The following is a 14,449-nucleotide window of genomic DNA, read 5'->3' as shown; positions in this document are numbered from 1 at the left end:
AATGGTGGATTCGGGGGTGGGGCTCGAGCAAGAGGGCAAATCAAATGTGGGTAAACATGAGAGTGATAGAACAGCATTTTATGGATACAAGGAGAGGGACAGGACATAGATGGATGAATATCCTGTAGCCTCATGAATTGTGAGGGTGTGGTAGTTGAACAGATTATTATTCACTCTCATGTCGTTCTGAACCTATATTACTTTAATTCTTCTGTGGAACAAAACTCTTGAAGAATGTTTCCATACAAATGTATCCATACAAAAAAAAAAAAAAAAAACACTGAGACATTCTTCAAAATATCTTCTTTTGAGTTCCACAAAAGAAAGAGGGTTTTCACAGCGGTGGCATAAAGAACTATTTTGGGTTCCCCAAATAACCTTTCAGTGATCAGTTCTTAAAATAACTATTTTTATTAGTGTGTCAACATGCCAATAAGATAAAGAACCATTTTCCACTATTAAGGACATTTTGTGCAATGAAAACGTTCATGTAACCATTGATGCAAAAAAAAACTTTATTTTTAAGTGTGGGTGAGTAAATGGTAACAAAAGTTTCTCTATCCCTATCCCTTCAGGGTCTTCTAAAAGGTGATTTATGGAGATACCAGCTAGCCTAGTCCTGGATTTGGTCTTGCTAATGCTATCTGGTAATAATGTGAAAGTTTTAATGCAACCTGTTATATAATTATAGCTAGATTTTGGACAAATGAGGCACACGGTCAGGTAAAGTCATTCATGTGGTTATTAATCAGACTGGACATGTAAGGTTCTAGTTTTTATACTTCTGCCTCCTTACAAACACAGTGTCATTTTTGCTCTAGACTTTGCATGCATGACCAAGCATGCCTGCTGTAAAAGAGAGTGGCTGCTCGTAGCTCATTGTAATCTATAATTAAACCTGGCGCTAACAGCTAAGCTCTAAACCTACACACAGATCTGCTAACGGCTAGCTACCCTGGCAACTGCGCTACCGTAGGAGTTGCATGATGGGACCTGACAGCACCGCCCGGGGGTTCCCCTGAGAGGGTGGAGCCTACCAAGGTGGCAGCAGGGAGGGGCACGCTGTTTGAGACGAGCAGCCAGGCTTCCTGTTAAAGAATACGACTGTATTCTGAGGAATTCTTGATTTGATTGCAGACAGAGCAATTCAAACGCATACATGTACATACGGATTTGAAAAAATAAAATAAAAAATTTCGCACAGTCATGTTACGGCTGAAATTGCATGATTATATCACTGATGTGTGAACTCAGATGAAATGAAAATTAAATGTAATCAACAAACAGACAGAAAATTATAGAAGAATATAGTCTCACAGATACATGCAGCGTGCAGTCCACGTGCATTAATGTGCTTTGACAGGTCACGGAGGGCTTTTTTTCCCTTCAGCTGTTTCTCTCTAATATTTGCATTTGAGTCATGGTTTCGGCACTGTGCCAAGCGTATTCAGACGCTCCTTTAACAATGTGGGCACAACCAGGCTACAAAGGGCATGGAATCATGGGACATTAGGTGAATTGTTGCCTGAATAGCTCTTCTGAATATGTAATAGATATCTAAAGTGTCCATATATGTACAGTCATGGCCAAAAATATCGGCACCCTTGGTAAATATGATCAAAGAAGGCTGTGAATATTAATCTGCATTGTTAATCCTTTTGATCTTTTATTTTTAAAAATTCACAAAAATCGAACCTTTCATTGGATAATAAGAATTTAAAATGGGGGGAAATATCATTATGAAATAAATGTTTTTCTCAAATACACGTTGGACACAATTATTGGTGACATGATACACTCACCTAAAGGATTATTAGGAACACCATACTAATACTGTGTTTGACCCCCTTTCACCTTCAGAACTGCCTTAATTCTACGTGGCATTGATTCAACAAGGTGCTGAAAGCATTCTTTAGAAATGTTGGCCCATATTGATAGGATAGCATCTTGCAGTTGATGGAGATTTGTGGGATGCACATCCAGGGCACGAAGCTCCCGTTCCACCACATCCCAAAGGTGCTCTATTGGGTTGAGATCTGGTGACTGTGGGGGCCATTTTAGTACAGTGAACTCATTGTCATGTTCAAGAAACCAATTTGAAATGATTCGAGCTTTGTGACATGGTGCATTATCCTGCTGGAAGTAGCCATCGGAGGATGGGTACATGGTGGTCATAAAGGGATGGACATGGTCAGAAACAATGCTCAGGTAGGCCATGGCATTTAAACGATGCCCAATTGGCACTAAGGGGCCTAAAGTGTGCCAAGAAAACATCCCCCACACCATTACACCACCACCAGCAGCCTGCACAGTGGTAACAAGACATGATGGATCCATGTTCTCATTCTGTTTACGCCAAATTCTGACTCTACCATTCTGAATGTCTCAACAGAAATCGAGACTCATCAGACCAGGCAACATTTTTCCAGTCTTCAACCGTCCAATTTTGGTGAGCTCGTGCAAATTGTAGCCTCTTTTTCCTATTTGTAGTGGAGATGAGTGGTACCCGGTGGGGTCTTCTGCTGTTGTAGCCCATCCGCCTAAAGGTTGTGCGTGTTGTGGCTTCACAAATGCTTTGCTGCATACCTCGGTTGTAACGAGTGGTTATTTCAGTCAAAGTTGCTCTTCTATCAGCTTGAATCAGTCGGCCCATTCTCCTCTGACCTCTAGCATCAACAAGGCATTTTCGCCCACAGGACTGCCGCATACTGGATGTTTTTCCCTTTTCACACCATTCTTTGTAAACCCTAGAAATGGTTGTGCGTGAAAATCCCAGTAACTGAGCAGATTGTGAAATACTCAGACCGGCCCGTCTGGCACCAACAACCATGCCACGCTCAAAATTGCTTAAATCACCTTTCTTTCCCATTCTGACATTCAGTTTGGAGTTCAGGAGATTGTCTTGACCAGGACCACACCCCTAAATGCATTGAAGCAACTGCCATGTGATTGGTTGATTAGATAATTGCATTAATGAGAAATTTAACAGGTGTTCCTAATAATCCTTTAGGTGAGTGTATATGGACAATCAACACCTTTGAAAATAGCTGATGTATGTTGGACCTTGTAAACTTCTTAGTTATGCAGCAGTAAGAGGGTGAAAGGTCACTTAGGGTTTTCCATTAGTGAGAAAAAACTGTGTCTGATAGCCATGAATAAAATATCGTAAAGTATGCCAGACTGTAGGCTTTTACCATCGCAACCCATGAGAGACGCGAAAGAGTGAGAGAGCAAGTGAGAAAGCGAGAGTTGGGGGAAAGAGAGGAATGGTGGATAACAAAAATAATAATTTTTGAAGGCTTTCGATCACATTTTAGTCATCACATATTAGACCACACGCATTTGTTTTTCCATAACAGTTTGTACAATTTCTAACCAACACACAAAAAAAATATATAATCCACTTCAAAAATCAAAATATTAACTGGCTATTTCATAATTAACATTTCTTGAAAAGAATGAAACCATTTAGCATTTTTCAGATATTCATTAAGACAATATTTAGTATGAATGTGAAACTAAAAGTTTCCTTCTGGAAACTTTTGACTGGTACTGACATTTAGTTGATTGTAGGTTTTAGTATCCTTGTGAAAACATTTGGTCCCCAGAATGTATGCAAAACCTGGCCCTCACAGACATGCTTAAAGTAATATACCGTTTTATACTTTGCATAAATTAATATTTCAGCGTTATAGTTAGAAACTAGCCTACGTTGCTAGGCAGATTGGGCCACCAGATTTCACCTCCGCTCACTGAATATTAGTTGTGAATATGAGCGCTATTGTACACTCACTGTCCACAGATCATTTTGTGGGTGAAGAGAATACATGTTGCATGCACTAACTGCACCGACTGAGTTTATAGACTGATATTAGGTGTGACAAGCAATGATGGGTAGTGTGTGATGACAATAATGGATGGAGCTACAGTATCTGAGATACAGTGATGATGCATTTAAACAAATCAGTCAGTTAGGTATTTATGCTAATTCAGGATGGGCTTAACCTACCTCATTTACCTCATTTATGGCAGCTCTGTTACAAGCACTTTGCATATCCACCTTATTTTTAACGTAAGAACAGGTGCAGCCATTTATACACTGAATGTGCAAGGCTTCTCTTGTCATCCGCTTCCCGTTATTTTAGCTATACAAAAATAGTCTTTTATGCTGCATGATGTTGCAACTATTTGTTATGTTGTTTTAATTTATTATAAACACATTATTTGATTTGGCATATTCACAGAAAATAGCTTATTTCTGTATTGAAAAATAAAGTCAATAGTTTTACCCATCCCCAAATTGTTTATGTACATTTCTTCTGGGCTGTCAATAACCATAATATGGAAGCTTGTATCTGCCATGTGATAAAAAAGGTAATTGTGACTTTTTTTTTTTTCTTTCTTTCTTTCTTTCTTTCTTTCTTTCTTTCTTTCTTTCTTTCTTTCTTTCTTTTTATCTCACATTTTAGACCTTTTTTTCTTGCAATTGTGAATTTTTCTCCCAAATCCAACTTCTCAGAATTACAATCTTGTATATAGCAATTCTGAGTTTCTATCTTGCAATTCGGATTTTATATCTCACAATTCTGACTTTTTTCTCAGAACTGCAAGTGGAAAAATCTGAACTATGAGTCAAAAAGTCACAATAACCTTTTTTTTTTTCATCTTTTTTTTTGTCCTGTGCTATCTTTCATAGCATAAAGAGAGAAGGCTGGTGTGAGTGTTGAGTGAGTTTGACAGATACATGAGCATAGTGCAAATGCTCATATGTGTCTCACCTGGGGCATCAGAGGAGGGTGTGTGTGAGCAAAACTGCGCAGAAACCATCACCAAATTTGGCATGCATATTTGCCTGAAAAGCAAATTTCAGTGGCTGTTTTCTAATAATTAAGACCCCAGGATGCCCCATCCTAATGTAAATTTCACATGGCATTTTAATGACATTTTGGCAAATCAGACAATGCAAGCAGTTTATGTGAAGTCTCATAAGATATTTTACTCTTTTGCATTATACTGTATGTGCACACGTGTGCGGGCACTTTTAGCAGCAGAGTTTTGACTATGCTGGTCAATGTGCACATTTCTGTGACTTCATGCCCTGAAGACTGAGTCTAGACACGAGCCAGCCAAGCTGCCCTGATGACCTACATCCCACTATTACAGCCATCATTCCAGTCACAGAGAGAGAGAGAGAGAGAGAGAGAGAGAGAGAGAGAGAGAGAGAGAGAGAGAGAGAGAGAGAGAGAGAGAGAGAGAGAGAGAGAGAGAGAGAGAGAGAGAGAGAGAGAGAGAGTGTGTGCACAGGGGGAGAAGAGATGGGGAAAATGTGAGAGAGTGGAGGGAGAAAAGACAGAGTGAGGTGGCTAGGAAAAACAGAAAAGTGGAGTGAAGTATAACAATAATGTGGAATTGAAAAAGAAAAGAGCGAGAGTAACCAATACAGAGAAATGTAGAGTTTGTCCACAGACGAGTAGGTGAGATGGGTGGGTTAGGGTAGTATTAGCCAGAAAATATAAATGCAATAACAGTTAAAGGAATAGTTAAAATAAAATAAAACAAAATAGATGCAATTCAATTTAATTACATTTCACTGTTATCTCTTGATTTTTTTATAGAACAAAAAGAGAAATTGCTCTTTTTCCATACAATGAATGTGAATGGGGACTACAGCTGTTCCTCACATAACGATGACTTGGAATACCGTGAACAAGTTGTTTAGACTACTTTTATGGTGGATTTATTGTTTTTGTCCTTTTTGGAGCCTAACAGCCCCAGTCTCCATCCACTTTCATTGTATTAAAGAGAAAGTGTGATGAACATTCTGCAAGACCTTTCCTTTTTTCCACAGAAAGAAAGTAATATGGGTTTGCAATGACAATGCAAAGTGTGAGTAAATGATGACTGAATTATTTTCATAATTTAATCGTTGTTTGAATGCACTGTCCCTTTAAGAATCAAGCATCCAGACCGAAGACATGGCACAGAATATGAAATATGACACAATTGGAGGCAGCAAAAAACACAACAGCCTAACTCTTATTTGGAGGATGCAAAATGATGAGGGGGAAAATGCACTTCAGTTCAAGTCACATGACCTATTAAGTTCAAGCATATAGTCTAAAGAGCACATATTTCACCCATGTTTTTCAGATGAGGATAAAGGAGCCAGACTGAGCTCCTTTGTCAAAGAGATTTCGCTTTTCTGCATTCAGTTTCTTTACGTATTGAATAAGTCAGTTGGACTGTGCTAATGTGTATTTGTCTGCATCTGTGTGTGTGTGTGTGTGTGTGTGTGTGTGTGTGTGTGTGCATGTGTGTCTGTGTGTAAAAAGATGTTTTCGAGCATGCAGAATCAGACAAAAGTGTGTATGGTTTTGAGGCATACTTTAAAGCAGACATAATACCACAGAAGTAAAGGCTTACATCCCCTACATATGGAGCTGTGTAGCCCCAAACACCCCCCCCCACGCTTCTATTTTCTCTACTCACAAATACAAACGCTCAAGAAAATATCTACTGCAAGAGACACTGCAAGATTATGAGAGCGTTTACACTTGAAAAATAATTCTGTATGATGTCGCAAATTAGTTTATTTCAGTTATCACACCATTTGTCATGTTTGCAATATCAAAAATGTCAAATTTGCTGTTGTTGTTCTAGTGAATCAGCTGTATACTTAATAAACATGCGTGTGTAGTTTGTTTCAATAAGAAAGCTGAGTAATTTTCTCCTTCCCTTTATTATCTCTCTACCTCCCCCTCCTCTCCCCACCAAACACACACGCAGTTGTTAGAGTTGTTGCAACTACTTAATCCTCAAGATTAACGATTGTACCTCAGCTGAAACAAAGACAAATTGAGATGAAAAATGATCTGCCTGGCAGTCAGCATTACAGAGAGGAAGCAAGAATCAGGTACAGGCAGAAATATATTTAGAAATAACACAAAAACACAAAATTCCCTTTAATGACATACTCTACCATTCAAAAGTTTGGGGTTGGTACGTTTTTTAATGACTGTATTTATTTGATCAAAAATGCAATACAAACAGTAATATTGTAAAATGTTATTTTAACTGTGTTACAGTATATTTTAATAAATTTTATTTATTTTAATTAAATTTATTATATTCATGTGATGTCAAAGCTACATTTTGAACAAATCTTAAGCATCAACATTTTTCAGAAATTAATGATTCTAATATTTTAAATATTTCGTATTATCAATGGTTGTGAAATGCCATTGGCTCTTGCGTGTTTCGTGATCGAAAGGCTATTGGCTCGTGTGTCTCGTGGCCAATTGCGTCATGCTACGGGACAGGAGTATTTTTTTTAATGAGATGTGAGTGCGTTAACGGAACGGGATCATTTTCAGCGATTAAAACCTTGTGTTTTACTCTCTTCTTCGCATAAAGACTTTGTATGGCTTCAGAAGACTTGGAATGCAATACGACATGTTTGTAATGTTTTTATACTGCTTGTTTATGGTCAGTTTTTGCAATAAATACCTGTGACTGCACTTACAGGTACATCTAAAAAAATTAGAATATCTTGAAAAAGTTTATTTTTTCTTGTAACTTATTTCAAAAAGTGAAACTTTTATATATTTTAGATTAATTTCATGTGAAAGTAAAACATTTCAAAAGTTTTTTGTTTTAATTTGGATGATTAGAGCTTACAGCGCATGAAAGTCAAAAATCAGTATCTCAAAATATTAGAATATTTACATTTGAGTTTCAATTAATGACCATCCCTACAGTATAAATTCCAGGTATCTCTTGTTCTTTGAAATCACGGTAATGGGGAAGACTGCTGACTTGGCAATCATTGACACCCTCCACAAAGAGGGTAAGTGACTGAAAGGAGTGGCTGTTCACAGAGTGCTGTATCAAAGCATTTTAAATGCAAAGTTGACTGGAAGGAAGAATTTGGGTAGGAAAAGGTGCACAAGCAACAGGGATGACCACAAGCTTGAAAATACTGTCAAGCAAAGCTGATTCAAACACTTGGGAGAGCTTCACGAGGAGTGGACTGGAGTCAGTGCATCAAGAGTCACCACGCTCAGACGTCTTTAGTTCACTTCTGAACCAGAGACAACGTCAGAAGCATCTTACCTGGGCTGTGGAGAAAAAGAACTGGACTGTTGCTCAGTGGTCCAAAGTCCTCTTTTCAGACGAAAGTAAATTTTGCATTTCATTTGGAAATCAAGGTCCCAGAGTCTGGAGGAAGAGTGGAGAGGCACAGAACTTGCTTGAAATCCAGTGTGAAGTTTCCACAGTCAGTGATGATTTGGGCTGCCATGTCATCTGCTGGTGTTGGTCCACTGTGTTTTCTGAAGTCCACAGTCAACGCAGCCATCTACCAGGAGATTTTAGAGCACTTCATGCTTCCTTCTGCTGACAAGTTTTATGGAGATGCTGATTTCATTTTTCAGAAGGACTTGGCACCTGCCCACACTGCCAAAGGTACCAAAAGCTGGTTCAATGACCATGGTGTTACTGTGCTTGATTGGCCAGCAAACTCGCCTGACATGGTATTGTCAAGAGGAAGATGAGAGACACCAGACCCAACAATGCAGATGACCTGAAGGCCACTATCAAAGCAACCTGGGCTTCCATTACACCTGAGCAGTGCCACAGGCGGATTGCCTCCATGCCACGCCGCATTGATGCAGTAATTCATGCAAAAGGAGGCCCAACCAAGTATTGAGTGAATAGAAATGAACATACTTTTCAGAAGCCTGACATATCTGTTTAAAATATCCTTTTTTTATTGATCTTATGTAATATTCTAATTTTCTGAGACACCGAATTTTGAGTTTTCATTATCTGTAACCCATATTCATCAAAATTTCAAGAAATAAAGGCTGGAAATATTTCACTCTATGTGTAATGAATCTATATAATATATGGGTTTCACTTTCTGAAATGAGAGACAAAAAACATTGACCTTTTTCATGATATTCTAATTTTTTGACATGTACCTGTATATTTGCCTGTGTGTGTTTTATATTGTTCAGAGGTGGGTAGGTTTAGGGGCAGGGATGGGGTTAGGTTCTCCAATGAAAGTAAAAATGTATATATAATTATTTATATGTTTTACAAATGCATGCAAACCAGTAAATTAAGACAAACAACTGAAAACAATGGAGGACCCTTTACGTCGAGAAGTGACGCTAAAGGGGTACCTTGAGCGTCAAAAAGCGACGCCAAAACGGTCCTGACCAAGCTTCAATATGTGACGAGTTGGGATGAGACTGTGTTGAAATATACAGCAGGTTAAAAATAATTGCAAAAAAATGCTGTAAAAAGTGAAGTTATTTCTGAGAAAAGCTTTAGCATTATTTGTTTGCAGCTACTTGATTTTATATTCAGCATTTAATTCAATGAAATTCAGACATTTTAAGTCTGCATTAAGTCCAAATATAACCTCTGTCATTGCTTTATAAACCAGCTCAATTTACCAGAAACAGTGAACTGACTGAAATTATCAGGAAAAAAGTATAACAGTCTGTGGTTTATATGTGTTTGTCTTTGTGTTTACATGCTTGTGTGTTTTCAGCATCATCTAATTGTATAAAAGATCATTATCACCCATCAGATTATAATATTCCTACAGCCGTCATACACTAAACTGCTTATATACATAATCTTGGATGTGTGCGTTAAGATTTGATGCCTGTTGTGAGATGTTGGTATGGTCGAGTGCCCTCTAATCCCTCTCCTAGACTCAGGATTAAGCCGGCCAGGGCCGAAAGGGAGGGAGGGTAGAGTTAAAAACAGAAGGTCTCATCACCCCCCATCATTGTCATTAGAAACACACACATGGCACACACCAGTCCTCCTCAAACTCCCCAGCATACGCTTCCACACTACAGTTCCAGTGAAGATTAAATTGCGACACGTTGACTGGGCAGACGCTAAGAGGATATAGTGAGACCCCGGCTCTGGTGGGTGCCAACGTGATTTCTGATGGGGTTCAAACATGATGCCAGTAGTCAGAGGGCAAAGGTCAATGAGTTTCTGTATGGAGATGATAAACTATGACACGATATCAGTTCTTCAGAGAGCGCAAAAGTTGTACCACGGTTGCATCACTAACATATTCCTCGCTTTTATGGTATCTATATCAAGGATGATAAAAGAAAGACATCATCATCCTCTTCCTATGGCTCTCAGAGACTCAGACTCCCTCGAGAAGCCCCATAATCCTCCAGCGGCCCAAGCTGTCAGACGTTTGCTACAGTAAATATGTCTCTGTTTGTGCGTTTATGAGTCTGGTGCCCCCCACATCTCTACAAGCATCCTGACACTACTGTAATTTCTCCTCAACACTGGCAACAAGTTCCCCTTTGTTTCCTGTTTGGCTCATGAGACAAGCAGTCTGTAAGCCTTTCTATACTCTCCCAGCCGAACAATAGGGAAGCTATGCAGCCTCTCCTTTGTGTCTGTCTGTGCTCTTGTATTGTAATGCTACTTTATTTGTCCGCGTAGCCTAACTCTCAGCTTGTGCAGGCAAGATGCCCATCAATTCATTAACTTAATCTGTTTTTCATGAGCGAGAGATGGAAGGCGGGAGGAAAAGAGAGCTGGAATCCGTAACGGTGTTATGTTTTGTTTAAAATCATGCCAGAAGATTGGGATTGGTCAGCGGCCAACCGTAGTCGGGAACGTGTTGAGTTTAACAGTGACAATCTGTGGAACTAACAAATGGGAGATAAATGGCAGACATCAAAGAGAAGAATGGGATGTTAAAACACGGGGAGACTCTTTGAAAATGTGCACACGACAGCAAGTTGCTCATCAGAGAAGAGAGAAATTTAGTCTCACTCCAGACAGCCAGTAGTGTGTGTGTGTGTGTGTGTGTGTGTGTGTGTGTGTTTTGCGTGTTAGTGTATATTGCATCAGTGGATCGAGTGAATAATTCAGCTACTGCTGGCGTATGTTCCATTACCTCAACCCCTCTGACTCCAGTCTTCAGCCCCTGAGGTGGCTGTATTGCAGCCATTAGACTTTCTTCTTCAGAAACTTCCTCTTTGGGGGTGTAGAGAGATGAAGGTCTCCCCCATTAGATCCGTTCCTTTAGATTCATAAATTGGAAAGGCCAATTTGCGATAATGGTCCCTTAAAAACGATTGAGCGAATCAAGTATGTAGGTGTGAATTATTAACTGCGAGTTATGTCCGTGGTTGAATAAGGAATGTTAAGTTAATGGTGTATATCTGTGGTAGACTAAGAAGTTCTGAGAAGTGTCGATTTGTTTGAACTTGGTTTATGTAGGACACAGAGGTCACACTTTGACACAGAATCTGGTCGCTTCGGGTAATTCAAACTGCAACAAATGAGGATTTGAATTGGATTGGGATTTTTAATGCACAACTAAATCACGTTCCACGATGGGCTTCTTATCACCTTGTCGAGGTTTATTTTGCAACAATTACTGGCTGACTGTACATCACCCTGAGCAAAGCTACTATATATAATAAGTGGAATAAGTGGTCTAATATACAATATTGCCATGGTTGACGGCTAATCTCTAGGTGGCACGATTGACCAATCTGCATCAAGTGGTACAGAGAGCAGCATAATCGGTTCAGAGCAACATTTTAGAGCACCTTTTTCTCATTCATGCAGCACTATCTTGTCCAGCGACTGATCGTCTGCCAGAAGTTAATCTGACATTTATCACTGTAATAAACAGATGATATAGTAGCTGGTCTTTATGTTGTGTTATGCGCTGATCGTTCAAAAGCAAGAATTATAGAGTGTTTCTGTACAAAAGTCTCTCTTAACGTATCCAACATCAACATTTATTAGGCTCTGAAAACTAAATCAGCAGAAGAAATTATTTTGAGAGTTTGCCTTAGGGCATATGAGCATATTCTAATGTGTCATACAAAAAAACTACACACTCAATGTAACATTAGTTTTAATATCTTAATAGCTTTGTTAAGAGAGAGTGAAAGAGAAAAAAAATCATGGATTAAGAAAAAAATCCAATTAAAATCAACTGATTGGCAGGCTTCTGTGCTATGTTGATGGGAAGGCAGTTATATTTTGCACGATTGGTCTTATTAAGAGCTTTGATGAGAAATCTGCTTATTACTTGCTGATACAGATGAGATGGGCTCCAACTTTATTAGTCTCGCAATAAAATTATAATACAGTCCCTTTGGCTTTATTTGGGCCATTTTGACATCCAGCTGAAATGATTCCATATACTAGATCTGATCATTTACTAGTGTGCAAAACTTAGGCCATCTAATTATATTAAATTTTAACCATACTTTTGATAAGTGATCTGTCAAGGTTCATAATGTAACAGTGTATAAAAAAAGGTTCGAAGAAATTGCAGCATCCCTGTAAAAGTGGCAAAGCAGTTTAATACAAGAACAAAATTGTGTATAAAGAAACAGTATAGATTTAATATTTAATTTGATTGTGTGTGTTTGTGTACATCTGTATATGTGTGTGTCAGAGCATTTGCGTGTGTGTGGAGAAGTTTAGTGATCTTTTCCACTGCCATTTTTCAAGGTGACACTGCTTGGCTCCTTCAGGGCTTTCTTTGCAATTCTTTTTGGGATTGAAATTATGATGAAGTAATTTTTTCCCAGAAAATTGCCTCTGTCACTTGTGGTATCTTTCTGTAAATTTCTCAAGTGTATTTTTCCCCTCTCTCTCTCTCTCTCTCTCTCTCTCTCTCTCTGAAAGCCAATGCCATTCTCTCTTCCGACTCATTACAGCGAGGATTTTGTCTGAGATTCAGCATGTTGACATTTGACATGTAGATTTGCAAGGGGAGACAATTATCGGGTGAACTATGATCTACATACATAAATATCGTGTTGAACAGTGATAGGAAAGAGATTCAAACACGAACGCACCTTACGCATGTGTATATATAATTAAAAAAAGTATCATGTTCTTTAGGCCTATATGGTATTCAATCAATTCCCCAGTAAAATGTTCTCTTTTTAAAAAACACCTGCTTGTTTCCAGAGTACAATATAAAGGCATGTGTCATTTGAGAGTTAAGGGGAATCCCTTTGAGAAATAGTGCCCTAATTTTTATTTTCAATGGAAAGTTATCCAATTATATTTAAGTTAACTTCCTGATGGTCGATTCAAGGACAAAAGAGTTGCACAAATATGCTTTAACCTTAAAACCAGGGAGATGTATCAACTCGTTTAATGCTTCTATCTTTGGACCTCAGTCCTGTCTTCTCTCAGAAATAATGACTAACAGTGAGGTGGCCTGACCAACAGTCCAGTTAGTCATTTGTGAGGAAAACTACGTACTTATGGGAAATAACATCACAATTTAGACGTTCTTGAGCTATTCTATTTGACAGCAGTACATAGTGTAGACCAAGGTAAAGCAATAGAAGAGAATACAAAAGCTTTGCACAACAAGCTCTTTCTTAAGCCTTTGTATGTTGCCAAATATGTTTACCTTCACTCTGACTAGTTTTCAGGCACCGTATGGCTGCATCTGTCTTTGGATCATTACATTTTTCCTGTAGGTCTGCTGTAAATCTGCAGCCCTAAAAAAAAAAAAGATAAGGTTCAAATTTTGATTGTGAGTCAGAATGACTTTTAATTCGGTTTGTGAAAAACTTTGTCAAATAAAAATATTGCAAAATATTGCATGTTGATTTCACAAAGGTTACACGCACTATAACCTATCTATTCCACTTCACAGGTTACATGTATTTCTTTTTGCAACACTCAGGCCTTTCCTGAATAGCCAGAAAAATCTTTTTGTTCAACAACAGTGCTGTCACTCCAGGACAGTGCCTTACAATCTCCAATGGACTGGTCTGGCTTTATTGTCATGCTTGCTTTTTGTCATTACATCACAATTATGAGTTTGTTCATACAGGGGAAATGGAAATAAAAAAGGGGGTTAAAAGAAATGTAGGTCAGTGGTGATGTGCTCTAGGCAGCTAGTCTCTGCCTTTCCCTGGATGGGTATGTAGCTCAGTCTCTGTCTCCACCTCCCCCCATACACACACGGGCAGTAGGCAATTTCACACTGTCCTAGCTATTTGCTGTTTAAACTGATGGCTAGTAGATAAAGGGGATTTAAAAAGTCAAATATTGTCTATATTGTTGACTATAAAATTGACAATAAAAGTCTATATTGGTTCATCAGTCAAATGTAAAGAAATATGAAACCATATTATTCAATTAAAAATATATATTTTTAATAATTTTATTTTTACTTTTTGCACCATAGAGAAAACTATAATTAATAAAAGTTTCAGATTTTTTTTACTACTTTAATACTACTGCTATTGTCTGATTTGGCACCTGATATGTCGCACAGTGAAAAAAACTCTCAGTTACTGCACATTAATCAAACATCTGACAGATTCATCGTTGCTGACCTGGTAGGCCAGTGGGTCATTGATAAATAGTAGCTATATTCTATTATGGCTATATACAGTTT

Source organism: Barbus barbus, assembly GCF_936440315.1.
Source record: "Barbus barbus genome assembly, chromosome: 5".
In the NCBI taxonomy this organism is placed as follows: domain Eukaryota; kingdom Metazoa; phylum Chordata; class Actinopteri; order Cypriniformes; family Cyprinidae; genus Barbus; species Barbus barbus.
Note: the sequence above shows the minus strand (reverse complement) of the source record.